The 11,911-nt window shown below is 40.6% G+C and overlaps 1 long non-coding RNA gene across 1 annotated transcript in view; it reads left to right on the forward strand.

The window, feature by feature from the left end:
- Nucleotides 1-10,929, forward strand: part of LOC134475906 (uncharacterized) — a 52,385-nt gene extending 41,456 nt beyond the window's left edge. Inside the window, exon 7 of the long non-coding RNA XR_010047232.1 lies at nt 10,825-10,929. This is a non-coding gene — a long non-coding RNA (uncharacterized LOC134475906). The remainder of the gene's footprint in view (nt 1-10,824) is intronic.
- Nucleotides 10,930-11,911: the final 982 nt, after the last annotated feature.

Genomic DNA, 11,911 nt, shown 5'->3' on the forward strand with positions numbered 1-11,911 from the left:
TGAGTATTTCCCTCATCATGACAGTCTTAAGTGACTGAGGGCTGCCGTTCCACACCCGGGAGAGCTATGTGTGGCAGGGGAGGAATAGGTGAGAGCTCTCCTGGCTCCCCTCTCTCCTTTTTGGGTCTATTGTCTGAACAGGCTCCAGCAAGGCTTTTCACAGTTCGACTTCCTGATTCGTCATAGATCAACAATAGCAGCTTGTGACTGAAGCCCTGGGTCATGTGGCTGGAAGGCAGACTGTAATTCTGCAAAGTTCCCTGACAATACAGTCTTCTGATGACTGCAAACAAGCTCAGTAGCCAGTTGGTCAAATGTGGACCTTGGGGAAATGCTTGGTGTCCCAGAGAGAAAATTTGGCTTCCTGTGTTGCAAAAGTATTTGCTGAATGGGGAGGGCTTCGGAGACACCTGAAGAATGGCTCCTAGAATCTTGAAACTCAAATGAGTAGGTAGCAGAACACTAAAATAACTCAAAGACTGGTGCTAAATCCTTGATAAATGCAGTTATGTTACTTTCTTGTATGCTTGCATTTGGCCAAACATTGCCTGGTATAGTTCCTTAAATTCTGTATTGATATTTATTCCTATGTGAAATTCAAAATGAGCTTATCAGTTGCTTTGATAGTGCCGACTTTTAAAAATAACAGTTAAATATTTTTCTAATATATCTGAGCTTTTATAACATGGAACTTTCTTTAAATTAATGATTCTAAAAAGATTCAGCAGGCTTTATATATAATTGGAAATGATGACCCATTAATATGGTCTATGGTGTCATCCCATCGTTCTCTTCATAATTACATAAAAATTCAGAGTATTCAGTGTGCAAGGATGACAATATTTGGCTGGAGGTGGCCTAATATGGTCTACTAGCTAGTGCAGTGGCTGGGCATTGACAAACACTGGTCAGTTAGTCTCTTGACCTTCACTGCTATTCTTCACTTTTGATCCTTACTCAGCTAAATACTTCTGTCTCACATGTTGTGTCTCTCAATTATAGTTCATGCAATTTAAGTAGAACAAAATTATAATGATGACTTATGAAGACAAGCTTTGAGGTTTTCTCATACTGATTACAGATAGGTAAATTCATCTTCTTACATCAATTATTGGAACAGTCCATTAAGATGGTTTTGTGAATATTTTAGACAGATCAATTTGGAGAGTGTTACAGCTTGTGTCTAGATGTCCCCCCAAAGCCTGATGCAGTCATAGTAGGGGTTTTACAGGAGGTGCTTTGACCTGGGTATGAGACGCTAGGATCAAAAATATGATGTTGGGATTGATTCATGGGCAATATGAGGACTAGGGATGGGAATGCTACCTGCCTTGGTATCCTGGATGAATTGTAAGAGGCAGAAAGAGGGCTGTCCTGTGTTACTATTTGTTGCTTGCTGGTTGGCAGGTTTTGCTACCTTCTGCCTGCCAAGAATGGTTTTTCCTTAGCAATCCCCCTCTGCTGTGCTACCCTGCCTTACAGCCAACCAGTTATAGACTGAAATCACTACAAAAGTGTAAGCCAAAGTTAACCCTTCCTCCTTTAACTTTGGGTGTCAGGTATTTTGTCTCAGCAATGAGAAAAATAACTAAGACAGCAAGTAATAAATGTCGGAATTTGTTAGCTATCTCTTCTTTTCCCTCATACATTTATACAGTCCAATAGCATGTTTCTTGTCAATCTCTACTTTGATCTGCTTAAAAATCTTCAGCAGACTAGAAAAAGAAGTTTCAGAACAAATGAGTGTCAGATACTTTTTGTGCATGTAATTTAAATGAGAAATTGCTAGGATAGTGCCAATCCTCTGAAACATCTCAAATTTTTTCACTTGGGAAAAATTAAAGTTGCAGAAAGAAATGATTCAAACTCCAGCTAGAAGGGAAATGACTGTGTATTAATGCAAAGCTGGCTCTGGACCTCTGTTAGGGGCCTGCAGCAGGCTGTGGAGGGTTGTTTTGCGCCATGCCATTGCTAGGTAAGTAATTAGATGCCGCTGAGACTGAGGAATGCAGGGAGGGTGTGGTCCAAAATAGCTTGTCTTGCCCCTTGAGGAAAGAAACAAAGACAACAGGGGGAATGTATTTATAATTGTTTGTTAGTACTCAGACTTAAACCATCGCAGAGGCAGCACTGACATGTTAAGGTCATTGTGCAGTCCTGACACCTGGTTCCAGGACAAGGCACACAGCCTTCCTGCCCAGAGCCCAGTGATATCTGGAAGGGGAAGCTTTCTTCAGAACAGCTCTGCTCTGAGCTGGGACCTGGTTTAAATTAAGAATTTATCTGTCATACATTTCTCACATAATTAAAATCCCTGGGGAAGAACTGATCATTTAAGCAGCATAGGAAGACACCCTGCAGTTCTAACGTGACTTCTAAATAAAACATTGGTGATTATGCTAAGTACTCGGGTTCACTGGACCCAGTGCTAATGCCTTCCCAGCACGGCCTGCCTTCCTCAAAGGTATAATGCTCTCCATAGCTACTTTACAATCAGTTTTCACAGCCGCCGACGTGGACACGTGTCTTGACTGAATTCTTTCTTCAAGGACACCGAGAACTGAGGGCCAGGCACGTGGGGGCTGACTCTCTGCTGTTCAGGACCTGGCTTCCTGGTGACACTGTGGCTTCTCTCCCTGTCCCTTGGGTTCGGAAGCTTCTGTTCTGCATAGATGATCCCTTCACATCAGATGCTGAGCATCTATCCAGAGCTCACACTCAAACGCTCTCCTGTTGCACTTCTGCTCAGTTAGTTTTCAGATCTGCTCCACTTCTATCCTTTTGTGATTATTTTAGTAACATGTACAATGTAGATTTCCCCCACATGAGTGTCTTTCCTTTCCCTGCAGTACTGGGGATTAAACTGTTTGGGACCTTTGCACTGAGCTGTATTCCCAGTCTTTTAAAGACACTTTTTTATTGTAGACTTTCTGTCCAATTTATTAACATCTTTTTGGATATTTTTTGTCTTGTATAAAACTGTTTTCTTAGCTTAGTGTTCTCTGTCACTAACACAATACACAGTGGCGCTCACATCCATCCTGCTTTCATACGGTGTTTAACAATGATGGCTACTTTCTCTTTTGATTAGTGCTTGCTTGCAGCATGTATTGAACACAGTCACCCTGGGGAGCTGCTTTGTAGGCATATCCTAGCCCAAGTCTTTTAACTTCTCCTTCCCCTCATCTCTAAAGATGGGCATAGGGCTGACTAACTGAGGTCCTGGCTTATGTGACACCTGGTCCATACCCCTCTGTGCTGTCACCGTGCTGCATGGGGGTCTTCCCCTCGCTCCTCTCTGCCCACTTCCACCTTCCTCTGTGCTGACAGGCTACGTGTAGGTAGACGGTGCCCTTCATCTCCTTAGCACTGGGGCTTCTGGCTGGGTTCAGCCAGCGGGGCCTTGGCCAGAGACAGGAGTAAAGGGTAGGTGTCTGGATGTGTGTTTTCCTGACTCTCCCTGCTGAATCTCCCTGGATTGACCCCCTCCCTCATTCAAATCCATGACTCCTCTGGGGGGCCCTTATGCCTCCCCTGATTATTATACATTTTGCGGACTATAAGGCAAAATGGCAGTTACCTTAAACATAAGTGATTATATTAATATCAATTTATGCACATCAAAAATCACTGTTACAGATTTGCTGACTTGTACATAGGCAAAGCATAAAATACACATAAAAATTTATCATCTCTGGATCACTATATTTGATGACACCATACTGCTGCATTTTACTGATAGTTTGAGTGTTGCTTGAAGCTTGACATATAACCCAAAGGTCACAATTAAGTTATTAACTGGATGGGAGAAATACTCATACTTTGCACTTACATGTTGCCTCTCATCATTAATGTGTATGACAAATAGGAGCCAATCAATATCACAGTCGTGTATTTAGAAATGACTTTTTCCTGGTGCTGGGTTCATTTCAGTTCAGAGGCCTTTTACTAGTAAGCCCATAAAAATGTGGGCAAGCTTCAGGTTAATTGACAAGATTCAAGTGGACATGGCCTTCTCCATCTGCGTCTCTGCCCCTGCGTGATTCCATGGATGGTGAAACTCTACAGGCAGTTTGTGTTTTATTTCTGTTTCTGTAATGCGTTGTGGGGGACCTGCCATGTAGGAGACATTCAAACAAGTGCTTGTAGAATGGACAGGTGAGTACGTGATATAGCAAACCAGACATTTTCAGGTGAAAAAGAGATCTATAGTTTTAAGCTTTTCTTGAAGATTATGCCAGTTTTCCTGGAAGTTAGAAAAGAATCTGTCCTAACCAAATGCTTTCATCCCACTATGTCAAAGGAGAACAAAGTCTATTCCTCTGAATTTAGCACTTTCAGCTCCTTTGGTCCAAATGAGGTAAAATTCAGGAGGCTAGAATGGGTCTCAGAGAGTTTCACCACAAAGAAAGCCAGGACAAGTGGGCAGGAAATCACCCCCGATTTTGTCAGTCATTGCTTAGGAGAACAGCCACCTCCAAGGGTGCCGAGTCAGGGAGGGTCCTTCAGGAGCTAGACTCCTACCCCACCACCTGCCAACCCCAGATGAAACGTAAAAGCTCAAATGGATTGTAAAGAGGTATGGTCACGGATCAGATCAGAGAGCTAACCAGGACCCTTGTGGGCTCTGACACATAGGAGATGCTCCATTACAAATGAGTGAGTGGATGCATGGGCTTTGAGGGGGAACAGTTTTGATTTTGCCCCAGGCCAGTGGAATATCTCAGAGCTTGTAGCCATTTCACTCATGCCTTGGGTGTTGGGGAGAGTTTTGGATTTGTCCCGGGTCATGAGGAGGAATCCTGCGGCTTTCTGAGGCAGGGAGCTGGTCACCTTTTCCTGGCAGGGTGGTGGCCAGCCTGGACACATCGGAGCTGACAGGCTGGTCATGTGCAGTGGGGCTGTCCACACTCACAGCAGAGACTCTGCCTGGAAATGAAGGAAATGAGATTGGAAGGAAGGAAAGCAAGCTCTCAGCTTCATGTGACAACAGGTGAAAGGAACATCTGTAGGCAGAAACCAAGTTAGCATTGAGGAAGAATAATTTTGTCATTTTTATTTTCAAAAACCAACATGAAATTGTGCAGTGTTGTGGAGTGACATGACTTGGATAGCACAAGTGACCTGGAGGCTGTTCAGTGTGGCCCCTCCTTGGTCCTCCAGCCTGGGGCTTGCTGCATCTTTCACCTCGATGGTACACGAGCTTCCACAGTACTTGGTGCTCAATGCTCCACTCAAACATCACTGCTCTTCAGAGAATCTAAAACCAAACCAGATGCATCCCCACCACCAAACACTTTGTGAGCCCTGATTTGGTATTAATGACAAGGGCGTGCAGTACAAGACTCCCGCATGGCTGGCTCTGGAGACAGATCAAGATTGAGCTATGGAAAGAGGCAAGAACCTTCTGTGGTGAAAGGTGAAATAAAGCTGCTTTGGTCCAGATTCTGCTTTTTAGAATTGGAAGTAATGTATTTAATCTGAAATTTAAAAAAAACTTCACAAGTAGTTCTTCCCTTACATTATAATTAATGTCATTTTGGTTTAAAAAATCAAAGAATCTAGGATAAGTATTATAAAGAATTCTGTCCATCTATTTTCAAATACTGCTGATTCATTCGTTGATGGCTAAGCTTTCACTCTGGGACACATTTTAATACATAGAGAGCTATTTTAAGGTTTTTTCAATAGTGAATGGAACAAGACTATGAAGCTGATGTGCTACAGACGAAGAGAGAACACTCAAGGCCAGAGTGAGCTGTGGGTCAACTAGTGAGGTTAGAAAGGAATCCTCTGGTCTACACCAGATGAATCTACAAGGCGGAGCCACCACCAAGGCAGAGGTGGCTGGGTAAAGCCTCCACTAGCAGAGGAGTCAGAGGGTTACAGGGAAGTGTTTTGCTGGAGAGGAAAACACAGTAGAAGCAGTGATGCTTTCTGGAAAGAAAAGCAGAAGTCTGAGCCTGTTCTGCACAGATGGTCAAGATCAGCAGGCACTGATCTGGATTCAATCAAGCACTGCTTAGGAAGAGAGCCTGGTCACTTCCAAGGGTGATGAGGTGGGCAGAGCCCTGAGGAAGCCCGTGAATTAATTCACGGCTTGGTCCACAGCCTGTGACGCTGCTGGGAGGAGAGGAAAGCCTTAAGGTGTGGGGCCTCAGGGGATTTAAGTGAAGTGACTGTGGGATTGTGGTGTCTTCTGCTCTCCTACTCCTCTTCCTCCTCTTCTTGACTGCTGTGACATGAGCGGCTCCCTGTCGTGATGCTTCACCTTGCTGTAGGCCCAAAGGCAAAGGAGCCTAGAACCATGGACCGAGTCCTCTGAGACCGTGAGCCACAGTAACCTTTCCACCTGAACTGCTGGCCTCAGGTATTTTATCACCCTGAAGGAGGCTGACAACACACTGCTCTAATCCATTTTAGAAATGTGGTGGTTATGAGGCTTACCATGTGACTGCTCTGCCAGACTCTATGAAACCATCATAGGAATGGTTACATCTTTAAATAAAACAGTTTATCACTAATTATTGATATTTAAAGTATAAATAAACTGGATAAAAGGGGTAAGGTTGAAGTTGAGGGAAAGAGAAAAACAAACGCCATAGGAAGACCAGCCTATTTGTTTTTCGTGTACTCACTGAAACTATGGTGGTGGTCTTGCTCCAACAGATGCACCTATTATTGGTGATCTCCTAACAGTTTCCCTACATTAGATTCTTACCTCCAAATTGTTCTACTCCTCATTGGATAAAAGTAATTAGCTAATTATTTTCTGCCATCTGGTCCAGAACTGACTGAAATAGGAAGGAGAATTGATTTGGAAATTTCCAGTAGCAAATGGTTATATAACATGTGCTATATGCCAGACACTGTTCATTTGCACAACAAACTTATTATTATGTTAGTTGCTGCGAAAACTGAGGCATAGAGAAATCAGGATATTTGTTCAGAGTGACAGCAAGTATGGTCAGAAGGATTTATAAATGCTGGACAGTTTTTCTTAGAGGTTCTTTCATACAACACAGCTCACAATTGTAGAATCTGGTGACTCCAAGGGTCACAGTTGGGCAGGGTTGGATACTCTCTTACAGCTTCTTTTATCTGTCAAGTGTTCAGTTTGATTTTTCTGCCCTGTTTTCTACTAAATACTCTAGGTAATAAAAGTGTGTACTCCAGTTTTAATAGGACTTTCAGAGTTTTGGAAGTTTTGTAACATTCTGAGGCTAATAGGGGATTCATTTTGTAAGAAAATTAATATTGTGTTTACAGTGACACTGTAGCCTTACTTTATTCTTTGTTTCATTTAATTCTTGTGATTTGTAAAAGTGAGGGAAAAGTTTGAGAGCATGTTCAAGACAGAGTGTTTATAGTTTTCACTGTTTTTCCTACTAAATTATATAGAGTAGATATAATTCCATCAACACTCTCAAAAGTCAGCTAGACTTTAAACACCATGCGCAAAACTTTGTCTTCATCCAGTTTTGTACAAGCCACAATTTATTTCTAGCTTAGAGTTGCTTCTGAAAAATCTTTATAGGGTTCTGTTAATTAAAACTCATTCTGACCCATGGGCTGAAATATTCAGAAATTATTAAGATTCTATCTCATTTGTATATTGATAGCCACACTGATGCCATCAATGAACATCAGGAATCTGCAAGGGACTTTTAGTCACGTGGCAGTACAGCAGGGTGCGAGTCCTCAGCTCAGCTGAACATCTCCTGTGAGAGTTGCTTGGAAGAGACCTTAGTTTCCTTTTCCAATATTCTGTTTCTGGGAATTTGATTTGTGAGGTGCTATATATTTGGGATCTTTAAGAGCTCAAAATGGATGATTTTTAATTTTTCAGGCTCCCATTGATATTACTCTTCTAAATTTTTAAGAGGCAAATTGTAGCAAGATTTTGCCTGAATTCACTGCTACAATGAAATATCAGCAATTTATGTCTCGCAAGGTCTGTATAATGATGTCTGATGATGTCTAAGTTAGTGGGATGGGATACCATGACCCACTGACGTTGTAACAAATGGGTCCTGGAATGCAGTTTCCTCTTGTGGGGCAGAGGTTATTAACAGTAGATGTAGGAATGGATCAGGAGCTACTGAGTTGATTAATAAAAGCGATATTTTGTTAATTTACTTAATTACTCATTCTCAGGTTACTCACAGATTCGTTACATCCTTCTGGTCAGTATGTTTGCTGGGCCTTCTGTGCACCAGGAATTGGGAGGTTTTTAATTGATGAGTACTTGCTTGCAATGCATAATGATTACATTCACTGTAGGGAAGTGGACACGCACATACCTCACCTCAATTCCCCCTTCCCCTGGCCCCTTCTATTCTGCCAGAATTAAACTTATTTATTTATCTATCATAAAAGACCTCATAAAGTTCACCATCATATATACAGATTGAATAGGCTAAAAACCATGTAAAACATGAAAAGGAATTACACTGAATCAAGATATACTTTTAGATGCACTGTTCATGCTAGATTACAGTAACTTTTTGTCTCTTTTTCCTGTCATATGTCTTTTTATTTTGCTCTTTAGTTACATATTAAGCTTTTCATATAAGAGAAAATATGATATTTAAGCTGATTTACTTAATATTATGTCTCATGCATCCCTTTTCCTACAAATGACTCCAGCTCATCCATTATGGCAAAGCAGCACTCTGTTCTGTGTCAACACCACATCTTCTTTGCTGATTCGTCTGTTGATGGACATGTAGGTTGTTTCCAAGAATTAGCTATTATGAGTTTTGCTGCTAGACACATGAGCATTCATCTATCACTATAATGTGATGTCTTTAACTCTTAGGAAGACACCTAGGAGGGGAAAAACTGGGTCAAGTGGATTCCTACTTTTAGTTTTTGAGAACTCTCCATACTGATTTTGATAGGGGTTGTATCAGTTTACACTTCCATCAACAATATGTTTATCCCATGAATAATGGTTATTTTCTCCTCACACCCTCTCTAGCATGTTATCACTTGATTTCTTCCTAAATTTTTATTTTAAAGAGATTAAATCAAGTAACATAAAACAAAATAAAGCCAATCAAAGTAAACCAGTGTGAGTGACACAGGACTTCAAAACAATATGAAATCAACAATGGTTACCATGATACCTCTTGTCTTCGAAGTAGCTGCCACACCTTCAGATGTAGTAAAAATAAAACAAGCAGAACAGAATAGAATCAATAAAGACAAAACAATGAATAAATGACTTCAAAACAAGATAAGAGTAAATCCAAAATGGCTACCATAATATATCTTGTTATCTTTTAAATAACTGCCCATGCCATTGGATATAATAAAATCAAACAAAACAAAACAGAATAAAACCCAACCCAGCAAAACAAGGAAAATGATATAGAGCTTCAAAACAGGATGATAGGGAGTTCACAATGACTACCATCTTCAGAAGGAGATTCCCATAGGTGCTACGTTGCATATTGTTGTTCTCTAAATAGATGGTCAGACTACCAGCTTTAGACCTGCAAAGTCAGTGAAACACAAAACACTACAGACATTAAACTGTATTTTAGCTCAATAGCTATCACTGCAGCCTGTGTTTCTCTGAATCAGCCAGTCACTTACGGCAGAGGGTGGGAGGTTGGCTCTTCTTGTTTCCCAGCCCATGCACGCTGGCAGGGGCTGGCATCTGGCTCTCCCCACAGTGGCCCATGTGTGGTGCTGATTTGCAGGGAGGGCTTCTTTCTTGGTGACTTCTTGTTCTCTCTATTGCTTGATTTCTTGATGGCAGTCATTTTTTCTGGAGTGAAATGGAATCTTAGGGTTGTTTCAATTTGCTGTTTCAATTTGGCTGTTTATGCTTCTTCATCTGAGAAATGTCTATTCATTTCAGATGCCAAATTCTTAATTGGGTCTTTAAGTCGGGGGGGGGCTATTTTTTCAGCTCTTTATATACTCTAGGTATTATTAGTCCTTTGTCTGAGGAGTAGCTGGCAAGAAATTTTCCCATTTTGTATGTTGCCCTTTTTTTTCTTTGCTGATACTTTCTTTTGCTGTGTAAAAGTTTTTTAACTTGATGTGATTTCAGTTGTTGATTCTTCAGAAAATCTCTGCCTAGATCCATGTCTTCAAAAGTTGCATTTCATCTTCCAGCAGACTATTCTGTGCTAATGTTTTGGCCTTTGATATATTTTTATTTTAACTTAATGCATGATGAGAGATATGGATTTAGGTTAACATCTTTGGTGGGTGGATAGCCAGTTTTCCCACGAGCTTTGTTAAAGAGGCTGTCTGTCCTCCAGTGAGGGAATTTGGCGTCTCTGTCAAAGACAGTGTAGCTGAGTTTGCCTGATTCTGTACCTTTTATTCTGTTCCATTAATCTAGATTTTTTTTTTTGCCAGTATCATGCTGTTTTTATCCCTCCAGCTCTGTAGTATAACTTGAAGTCCAGGATTGTGATGCCCTCTGCCTTGTCCTTGTCCAGATTTGCTTTTGCTATTCTAGGTTGCTTCCGGTTTTGTGTGAATGTTAACATTGCTTTCTCTAGCTCTGTGAGGAATGGCATTGGTATTTTGATTAAGATTACACTAAATATATATAACAGTTTTGTAATACTGGCTTAATGATCAAAAATTTCTTGAGGTGCTCCTTGCATGAAAATATGTTATATTTCCATCAATTTAAAGAAAAGTGTTTTTTCAGGATACATTTGTTGGAGAACCTTTCATCGTTTAGGGTTTGAGATACTTCATGTCCTGAACTTTAGGGTTGTGTAGAGAAGCCTGCTGTGGTTCCAATGCATTTACTCTTGCATGTAATTTGTTGCCTTTTTCTAACTCTTTTAGGATTTTGTCCCTGTGTTGAACTTCTGACACCCTGAGTGTAATATGACATGGAGAACTTCTATTTTGGTCATGGCTATTTGGAGTTCTAGCTGTCCCATTATCTGTAAGTTTATTTCCTTCTTATATTTGGGATATTTCTGCAGGCTGGTTTTTTAAAATGCCATTTGTGTTGTCTTTTTATTTTTCACTTATTCCAATTATTCTTAGATAAGTCCTCTTTGCTTCAACTAGTAGTTATTGGATCCACTTTTCATGTTCTCTTGTTTTTAAACTGTTTTTGAGTAGTTGATATTTGAAGGCATCATTGTCTTCTGGTTCTGAAATTCTGTCCTCACATTGGTCCATCCTGCTGTCTATAATTTCAGTTTGATAATCTGGATTTTGATTGAACTCTAATTCTTTGGTAAACTGGTCACTTATGTTTTGTATCATTTTGTTTAGCTTATCTAGTTTTATATTAATATCTTCTGAGAGCTCCTGAATCTTTTGATTACTGCATTCATTATCTGTTTAGATATAGCTTCTCTAATCCCACTGTATCTTTTTTTTTGGTACCTAGATCAAACTCATGACCTCCTGCTTGCCAGGTAGGTGCTTATGCCACTGAGCTAAATCCCCAGACCCTGACTGAATATCTTTTTGAGCTGTATTATAACCTTCTCTTTTGAGTAATCCAGGTGTGTGTTCATTCTATTTTGTTCTTTGATGCCCTCTGGATTAGTTTTTGAGGAATTGGGAGTTTTATGAGGCATTTTGTTGCCTGACCTTCTCATGTTCCGTGTGTGTGTTGTCTTGTGTCAAGGTTTTCAGATGCTTATAGTGTTCAACACTGTTTACTAGTACAAATATCTCTAGTTGCTTTTGAGTGTTGCAATTTGGGCATGACTAAGTGTAATCATTTATCATAGTCAATCTCTCGTTGCACTGTTACTTTGGGAAGGGAGGATGTGGCATTGTTATCCCAGAAACCAAGTTCTCTGGGAATGGACTCTAGTGTTGTTAATGCACAAAAATGATCTGAGTGTTGGCTTACAGAGAAATAGTGACAATGACCCTATTTCTATCAAGGGAATCAGCTACAGTAGCA

The sequence above is a fragment of the Cavia porcellus genome, unplaced genomic scaffold (assembly GCF_034190915.1).
Source record: "Cavia porcellus strain 051 isolate PalLab524CR breed Dunkin Hartley unplaced genomic scaffold, mCavPor4.1 scaffold_5, whole genome shotgun sequence".
NCBI lineage: Eukaryota > Metazoa > Chordata > Mammalia > Rodentia > Caviidae > Cavia > Cavia porcellus.